At 52.3% G+C, this 9,881-nt stretch overlaps 1 long non-coding RNA gene across 1 annotated transcript; it reads right to left on the bottom strand.

The window, feature by feature from the left end:
• Positions 1 to 213: 213 nt before the first annotated feature.
• LOC123130141 (uncharacterized) lies at positions 214 to 2,219 on the bottom strand. Its single transcript, XR_006463743.1, has 4 exons — positions 1,913 to 2,219; positions 1,596 to 1,815; positions 1,155 to 1,265; positions 214 to 1,056 (listed from the first exon to the last, which is right to left on the bottom strand). It is a non-coding gene; the product is annotated as an uncharacterized lncRNA (long non-coding RNA).
• Positions 2,220 to 9,881: the final 7,662 nt, after the last annotated feature.

The raw sequence follows: 9,881 nt of genomic DNA on the forward strand, positions 1-9,881 counted from the left end.
TTGTGTTGGATCTCATACAATTACTTCATGTAAGTGTAGTTCTTCAGGCTGTACTTCTCCACAAGATACTTCCAGGCTTCTTCAAATTCATCTATGGTCACCATGTGATTAATAACCTTATGAAATTCAGGAAGGGAATGACTCTTCTTTAGTACAAAGGACCCAAGGACTCTTTTGCATTCTTCCGCACGTGTCGTTTGCACCATCTGTGAGTTGTGTCTGGCATCAAATTTTTTATTGCTACTACCATTGCTCGATTTTGATATGAAAATCAAACACATCATTTCAGTGTCAGGTCTGTAATGATCTACAGGAGGAAGTTTTAATATGATTCACATAGCAATTCAGATCATGATACCTTTTTGTGGAGCAGTACCGCCCCTTATCCTGATAAATTATGCGAAAACCCACTCAAATGTTTCAACCTTCTCATCACGAACCAGCACACCAGCTAGTATAATGCTCTGAAAATGGTTGTTAACAGCCACAAAAAGACCAAACCGCATGTCATATAGATTGGCCCTGTAGGTTGTATCAAATGTTACTACATCTCGGAAGAAGTTGTACTGCAATTTGCTGCTGCCAGTTGCCCACATTACAGTGTTGATCCTTCCTTCTTTGTCCGCCTGAACTCGACATGTGAACTGTGGATCCTTTGAGCATAGTTCCTGGAAGCAATTATGCTGTACACCTTTGCTTTTGCTTTCCTGGCGTCATCTTCTGCTTGCTCACGACTAATTTTGCCACACAGACTACGCAATGCTCTTTTCGTGAACTGGTACATTTTCCATCCTGCCAAAGAAGCTCCCAGTTATGCTGTACACCTTTGCAAGGTTAACTGTTCTGCCACAATTGCTTAACTAGATCCCTGCTGTACATGTTGATATGCTTGTGCGATGGCCAGTGTATTGTGTGTCCATAGGAGGGGGACAACAAATGGTTGTGCTCATCACGATGCTCCGCTATGTACCACCCATTGTCCTTCGAACGCAGCAATCTTGTAAGGCCAGGGCACTCACACCGACAAGTGTGTGTATTTTCAACTATTGGTTTCCCCTGAAAATAGTTTGATCAGCATGATTTCAGTTATACATGGCAAAAACGATAAATGCCCAAATCAGAAACTTTCAAAAATGAACACAAAAAATTCATACCGTGCAGCCACATACTATCTCTTGCATGCATTGTCCGGTAGACGTTCAGCCTGCTCTTCCCATATCTGATTCCGAACCGCCTCTGCCTAGTGCGGCAGCCCCAATTCAGACCTTGCATTGTCGAGAAAGTATGCCAGAAATTTTCAGTTCATTCTTATAGTTCAGTACGCCCTGAAACTACATTCACTAGTAATTTTGTAAATACATATTGTGCAGACTTAGTTATCTTTACCCAAGTGGATATACACTTTGTTGTTTAGACACTAGTATCTATAACAGTATGTCTCCTAATGATGCCACATATAACTTTTCAGTTAATTCGTACCAACAACATATTCAGATTTTTACTACAGTATATATGATTTACTGTCAATATATCCTGCGTGGTCAGCACAATGCTTAATGACAGACAAACCTAGTTACCACCACTAATCTTCGTACCTTTGCGTCCATCCAGATGTTTTTTGGTCAACTTGCTAGATGGAGTGCTCTGAAGCTTGAGGTTTGTCTGCACTGCCTGCCCCTGGATCAGCGCCCTCGGCACAAATCTGGCCATCAGCACTCGACACCGTCCTGGCCGGCAGCTCTACGACCGGCGGCGTCCTCACGGTGCCTCTCCATGATCAGGTTGTTCCCGTTCACCTCTTCTAGCAAAGTCCTGCTGCTTCCAAAGATAGGAGGCAGCCAAATCAGATCTCTGACAAGTTTTCTATAACAAAATGGTGTCCAATGAGCAGCAGCAGCAAGCAGACCCATACCTGCATCAAGAATTCCATGCTTCCCTCAGCGGGTCGTCGCCTTGTTGCACCAGATTTCTCCACGGGGTCGCCGCTCTCGGCAATGGAGGAAGCGAGGTCTGGAGGTAGGAGGTAGATGCTGCCAACGACCAACCCCTCTAGCGCATTAACTCCAGTCACTACCGCCGTTACCGGCCAGCGCCGGATCTGATCCACGGATCAGGACGCCAGCGACATGTCGAGCCACGGCTCTGCCTCGTTCCGTCCATGGCGTGCAAACGTCCGTGTAACCAGGGACCCGCAAGGCAGGTGCGTATACAGTTGTATATCTGGATAGGGATGAAAACGGAGCGGAAACGGACAAAACCGAGTGCTATCATATTTGTTTTCATATTTTTTTGCAGAAGCGGAAATGAATACAGAAACCCCGGAAATGAATACGGAAACAGATACTACCGAAAACAGACACGGAGCGAATACAAAGCGGATACGGAAACAGAAATAGACATTGATCGGAACTTAAAAACCCCTTAAATCATAGAGGAATACACACAAAAATAAACAAATTTAATGAGTTTCTAACATGGCTACAAAATAGTATCATTATGTTAGCAACTTAGTGTAGTATTGTAGTAGTACCGGACAATTGCGTATAGGGTCAAGCTGAATACATGTGTGGTAGTAGAAGTTAGGCCTTAGATCCATTCTACTAATTGTGCCATTGTGTTCTCTTTGGTGGTTGGGCTACAAAGCAGCTATAGGTCTATAGTAAAAACAGAAATTCCATATTCATGGAAACGGAAAGTTCCATTTTCATGCATGTTCCACCGGAAAACACCGTTCCGTTTTTGTTTCCGTTTCCGCATAAAAAATTCCATTTCCGCTTCCGTTTTCATATTTCCTCTCCGTTTTCATTTTTCCTCCGGAAAAACGGAAAGTTTCCGCTCCATTTTCATCCCTATATCTGGATTAATCTGTCCCACATGGCCCCTCGACCTGACGCTACATTGAATTATCCAAATTGCAATGCAATACCTGACGTACGAGATTCCGAGCTCCTGTGAGCTCGTGATCACATACTCCACGTCCGGAGCAAACGCAGCTTCTTTGCTTGTTTCTTTTCTTTTGGCAAAGAAGGGTTTGATTCTTCATGTTTGATTTCCTTCTCCTTTGTCCTATTGACTGGCAAAAAAGATAACTGATCAAGATTCTTGGGCTGTTTCCCACAAGCAAAGCTGATAAAGAGCAGCGAAGGCATTGCTGCAGCACAAAGAAAGCATATGAATGGGGTGTTGCTGCTGCTGGCTTCACACTTTAGTTTATTTTCTTTTGGTAAAGATAAAGAGGGGTTTGGTTTCCTTTTTCTTTTTCCTCTGATACGTTGTCAATCTATAATGCAGGAAGTTACCTAAAAATTGTGACAAATTAGCTGCGCAATTATGAACGGTAAAGATAAAAAAGGAAACAAATGTAAGATCCATGGTTTACTTATTTGCTCACCACAAACGGCACATCAGAGAATACATTACCATCTTCCTGACTACCAACAAATGAAACCAGATAAGATAAAATTGCAACCGCCCGAGCCTAGGCAATAGTATATCGCACTACTGTAACACAAAAAAGAATAAACGAAAGCGACTTCAAACAATTTAGCTGACTAGGTTGAAACTTCCTTGAAATTAACATGGATGGCAGATCAGTCAGCTACAAATGCATTAGAAGTATTGTCTCCTCAATTCAGCCAAAGCAGCGACGCCTCCACAAAACAGGAAGACCAAGGTATTTTGCAGGACTCCTCACATCACAATATCTATAACATGGCTCTACTGAGCTTAAATCTTTTAATGTTTTGTTTACTGATGACGATGACCGATCGGTCAGTAACTAATGCTGGATTGACCTGAGTGAATTGGTCAACCAAGAAACTTCAATACTAACTATTTAACTCTGACGGAAGCATTGTGCAAACAAGATAACACCAGGGCAAGGATTAAGACTTAAGAATGACCTGAAGCGCTGTCCAAACAAGATGCATTGCTCGTGGCTTGAGAGAACGAAATGTCTCCAGGCACTGTTAGACCTTTAAACCTGAGCATTGATAGTTGTGGATGACACTAGAAGAGTTGGGACAATTTTCATTGGTTTATTTCTTACACAATGCTTGTTAGACCTTTGAACCTGAGCATTGATAGTTGTGGATGACACTAGGAGAGTTGGGACAATTTTCGTTGGTTTATTTCTCACACAATGCTATGCCAACCTGAGGGGTTGGGGATACATACTTATAGGCTGCTAGCCAGCCAAGCATATGCTGAGATGCTACTAAGATGCCAGTCTAAGATGCTAGTCTAAGATGCTGGTCTAAGATGCTATCCTAACTGCCAGTCCTTGATGGTCAGGAACTCTATCCTAACTGCCACAAGGACCATGTGCTGCAGCCCCACAAAGACCCTAGTACACAGACTTATCCAACATCCTCCCCCTAAGTCTTGTACGTCGTCTTGTGGGAGTGTTGAATCATCCCGATCCTGGAGCAAAGCTCGAGGAACTTGACCCTCCCAAGAGGCTTGGTGAGCAGGTCTGCGAGCTGATCCTTGGTGTTGATGTAGCTCGCCTCGATGCTCCCTTCTTCCACACAGCTGCGGATGAAGTGATACCTCAGCCGGATGTGCTTGCTCCGTTCGTGGAACACGGGGTTCTTTGCCAGGGCCAGGGCGGACTTGCTGTCCACCAGGAGCTGCACCGTTCTGGTGTCTTGAACGAGAAGATCACCAAGCAGTCGAGCGAGCCAAAGCGCCTGAGTGCAGGCGGTGGAGGCTGCTATGTACTCAGCCTCACAGCTGGACAGGGCCACCACCTGCTGCTTGACTGATTGCCAGCTCACGAGACACTTGCCGAGGAAGAGGAGAATCCCGCTCGTGCTCTTGCTGGTGTCGATGTCGCCGGCGTGGTCGCTGTCGCTGTACCCGACGAAGTGTGCTGCCCTCGGACACCTAGGATAGTGGAGGCCGTGGTCGAGGGTCCCTGCTATGTAGCGGATGATCCTCTTCACTGCCTGCTGGTGTTCCGACGTCGGTCGCTCCATGAACCGACTGACGTAGCCGACGGAGAATGCTAGGTCCGGCCGTGTGTGGGTGAGGTAGCGAAGGCTCCCCACAAGGCGGCGGTACTGCGTAGCATCCACTTCCTCCGTCGTGCTGTCGCGGCTCAGTTTCAGCCTCTCCTCCATCGGAGTGAGAGCTGGATGATAGCCGGTGAGCCCAGCTAGCTCAACGATGCGCTTGGCGTAGGCGGACTGTCGAAGCGCGATCCCGGAGTGATCCTGGTGCACCTCAATCCCTAGATAGAAGGAGAGGAGCCCCAGATCACTCATCTGGAAGGTGGCCTTCATGTCTTCCTTGAATGCCGCTACTTCTGCATCTTTGGTGCCGTTGATCACCAAGTCGTCAACATAGACGCCCACCAGCAGGGCATTTCCTCCACTGCCCCGTCGGTAGACAGCGGCCTCATGCGGGCTTTGCTCGAAGCCCATCTTCTTTAGCGTGGAGTCCAGCTTGGCGTTCCACGCCCTAGGTGCTTGCCGTAGGCCATAGAGGGCCTTGCGCAGGCGGAGTACCTTGCCCTCCTGGCCGGGAATCGCAAAACCCGGTGGCTGATGCACGTAGACTTCCTCCTTCAAGTCACCGTTGAGGAATGCCGACTTGACATCCATGTGATGGACACGCCAGCCTCCTGGGCAGCCAGCGCAAGAAGAAGTCGCACGGACTCCATCCGTGCCACGGGAGCGAAGGCGTCGTCGAAGTCGACTCCTTCCTGCTGCAAGAAGCCTCGGGCCACCAGGCGAGCCTTGTGCTTGATGATGGCGCCGGCTCCATCCCTCTTCAGCTTGAACACCCACTTAAGGGTGATTGCGCGGTGACCACGGGGGAGGTCAGCGAGCTCCCAGGTGCGGTTTTGCTCGACCGCATCCATCTCCAACTGCATCGCGGCGCACCATGCCGCATCTCTCTCGGCCTCTGCAAAGGACCGTGGTTCGCCGTCCTCATACGCGAGTTGTAGCTGCGCCTCCAGGTCACGTGGCATCAGTCCCGGCACCGGCTGGTCGCCGAGTAGATCATCCATCATGCGATACCGCAGTTGTTCGCCTCCATACCACGCGTCGACCCGCTCCTCGTCGTGAGTGAGCGGGGAAGCGAACTTCATCGGGTTGTGCTCTGCGTGAGCTGGTGCTGATGAAGACGAACCCGGAGTGGTGACCGCCGGGGCTGGAGTATGCGGCGTCGCCAGTTGTGGTGCCGTCGGCGTAGCGGGCACCGGAGTCGATGTAGTTTTGGGGGCCGGGGTAGACGTGCCCGACGGAGAGGAGCTGCTTGCTCCCCCGGCTTCCTTGAAGTGAGCGTACTCGACAATGAAGTCGTCATACGTCGGCGTCGCGCCGTCGTCCACCGCCTTGTCTCATTGCCACCCTCGCCCTTCGTTGAACACAACGTCTCGCGCCGTGCGCACACGCTGTGTCTTTGGGTCGAGGATGCGGTAGGCCTTTGAGCCCTCCGCGTAGCCGATGAAGACTCCCGGAGTGCTCCTGTCGTCGAGCTTGCCGATGTGGCCAAGCTCCGTAGCGAACGCAAGACAGCCAAAAACCCGCAAATGGGAGACCGCCGGCTTCCGCCCATGCCAGGCCTCATACGGTGTCCTGCCGTCGAGTGCCTTAGTAGGCGAGCGGTTGAGGATGTAGACGGCCGTCAGCACCGCCTCTCCCCAGAAAACAGCCGGCATCCCTCGCTGCTTGAGGAGAGCCCGAGCCATCCCCACAACCGTCTGGTTGCGCCGCTCGATGACTCCGTTTTGCTGCGGGCTGTATGGCGCGGAGTAGTGGCGCTGGATGCCCTCATCGGCGCAGTACGATGCGAATTCAGCCACCGTGAATTCGCCACCGTTGTCAGTGCGCAACATGCGCAATTTGCGGCCGCTCTCCGCCTCCACACCAGCCTGCGCGCGCCTGATGGCGTCCGCCGCTTCCCCCTTGCTGCTGAGAATCATCGCCCACATGTAGCGAGAGAGATCGTCGACGAGCAGCAGGAAGTAGCGTCGACCTCCTGGTGTGGCTGGCGTCACCGGGCCGCACAAGTCTCTGTGCACGAGCTCCAGCTTCTCCTTGGCCCGAAAACTCGCCTGTTGGGGAAAGGAGAGTCGTCTCTGCTTCGTCAGTACGCAGATGTCGCAGAACTGCTCCACATGGTCGAGGCATGGCAGGCCTCGTACCATCTCCTTGGCACTTAGACGCTTCAGGGCCTCAAAGTGAAGGTGCCCAAAGCGCTCATGCCATTGCCACGCCTGGTCGTCCCGACGGACAGCAAGACAGACCGGTTGTGCCACCTGCACATCACGGACGTAGAGTCGATTTCCACCTCTGGGTACCTTGGCGAGAAGGCGACCATGGCGATCCCAGATGCGTAGGACCCCATGCTCAATCAGCACGCGTGAGCCGTTCTCATCCAGCTGTCCCAAGCTGATGATGGAATTCCTTAGCGCGGGGATGTAGTAGACACCGGTGAGCAGTCGATGCTCTCTCGTCTTGGTGGTGAAGATGACGGAGCCGACGCCCTTAATTTCCACAGCGGAGGCATCCCCAAACTTGACGGAGCCTCGCGCATCGGAATCGAGCTCAGCGAAGAATTCCCTTCGACCGGTCATGTGGTGGGTGGCGCCGGTGTCAAGGCACCACCCCGTAGTCTTATCCTTCCCGGAGGCATCGCCGAGAAGAGCGTGTGCCTTTGGCTCGTCGAGGTGGATGAGAGCTTTTGTAACTGGTGTCGCTGAAGATAGCTCAATGCTTGCATGCGCCATGAACAGAGCCGTCTCCTCCTCCTTCGCCTGTGCGACGTGAGCCTGGCCTTGTCGTGGTTGCCGACACTCATTGGCCCAATGGCCAAACCGGCCACAGTTGTGGCAGCTGTTGTCTTGTGCCGGCTTGGGCTTGCCAGCGGCGCCGTCCTTGGCGCCTCCGCGGGCGTCCCCTTCGGCACGTCCTTGTGCCCTGCCCGGGGGCCCTCTTCGCGTCTTACGCTGCTTGCCATGCTTGCGGCCGCCCGTCGTGGAAGAAGGCTCCCCCTTCTTCATGTCACCAAGGCTGGCATCCCACGGCTCCCGAGTTAGGAGCAGCTTCCCGCCGGTTGTGATGGGCCCCGAGGAAGGTTGTGGCTCGTCGGTGTCGACGACCTTGAGGCGACCTATCGCCTCCTCAATTGTCATCGTGGAGAGGTCCAGCAAGGACTCGATCGACCGAGCCATCTGCTTGTACTTCTCGGGGATGCACCGAAAGAGCTTCTCGACAGCTCTCTCCTCGGTGTAGGTGGCATCACCAAACTTCACCAACTTCTGCAGCAGAGTGTTGAGACGGAGAGCAAAGTCATCAACGTCCTCACCTGGCTTGAAAGCCAGGCTCTCCCATTCCTTACGAAGTGCCTGCAAAGTGGACTTGCGAGCACGGTCGCTGCCGATGCGTGCCACGGCGATGGCGTCCCAAGCTTCCTTGGCAGTCCGCTTGCTGGAAAGCGAGAACTGCATCTCGGGCGGGACTGCGGCGATGAGGGCGTCGAGCGCCCGTCGGTCCTCTTGGTGGTCGACGTTGCTGTCCTGGACTGCCTCCCACATGCGCCACACCTGGAGCCTGACCTTCATGATCCCGACCCACTCGACGTAGTTGGTTTTAGTGAGGGTAGGCCACCCAGCACTGGGACCAACATCCCTGACCACAGTCCGGACCTCGTAGAGGCCGCGGTCCTGGTCGTTGCAGCCGCCGTCGCGGTGCGCACCTCCACCTGGAGCGCGGGCGTGCTCGGCTGCCCACTGCGCCGTCCGCTCTTGCGCCACTTTGGCGCGGTCTGCGTCAGCGCCGTCGTTCGCAGGCGCGGAGCTGCTAGAGCTGTTGGAGCCGCCGCGGAGTGCTTTGGCATCCGCCGTAGCCTCACGTGCTGCGTCTGGTGCTGCTGCTTCTAACTCCGCCTTGGCTGCTTCTACCTCCTCTTTGGCTGATGCCAGCTCCGTTGCAGCCAGCCTTGACACCCTTGCTGCCGCAGCAGCTGCTGCTACAGCTGCTCGTTCACGCTCCTCTGCCACGGCGCGCTCGGCCTCCTGCCGGCGCCGCATGCTCGAGGTAGCCGTGTGCTGAGAGCGACCTGCAGACATGGCTCGCTGCAGGGGGGCTGTTGCATGAAGAGGAGGCTGTTGAAGACGAACTGCTGCTCGACAGTCCGGAGGGAGGAAAGTAACCAGGGGCAGACGGAGCAGCTGCTGCTACCGACTTGGGCTGCTCGCAGGAAATGCTCAGGGTACAAGATAACGAGGCTCTGATACCACTTGTTAGACCTTTGAACCTGAGCATTGATAGTTGTGGATGACACTAGAAGAGTTGGGACAATTTTCGTTGGTTTATTTCTCACACAATGCCATGCCAACCTGATGAGTTGGGGATACATACTTATAGGCTACTAGCCAGCCAAGCATATGCTGAGATGCTACTAAGATGCCAGTCTAAGATGCTAGTTTAAGATGCTGGTCTAAGATGCTATCCTAACTGCCAGTCTTTGATGGTCAGGAACTCTATCCTAACTGCCATAAGGATCATGTGCTGCAGCCCCACAAAAACCCTAGTACACAGACTTATCCAACAGGCACCGCTTGGTTTCGCCATGGTCCATGGCATCTTTTACGGTGTGGCCAATGGAGATCAGAAACGGACCTGCAAGGCTTCATCATTGAGCTGGCTGAGTTGGAGACACAGCAATAATCTCCTGATCGCGACAGAATGCTGGCAGGGAGGAAGCTCGCTCTGCTGGTGCTTTGCGTCTTTGTTATACTAACCAATTGATACACCCATACAGAAATTGGCCAGCATGAACAATGTCAGCGCGACGGTATCATCAGGAATAATTTGGAGAGAAAATCAACAGACTTAGACTAATATGCAAGGAAGAGGAGGGTCTAG

This window comes from Triticum aestivum, chromosome 6A, assembly GCF_018294505.1.
Source record: "Triticum aestivum cultivar Chinese Spring chromosome 6A, IWGSC CS RefSeq v2.1, whole genome shotgun sequence".
In the NCBI taxonomy this organism is placed as follows: Eukaryota; Viridiplantae; Streptophyta; class Magnoliopsida; order Poales; family Poaceae; genus Triticum; species Triticum aestivum.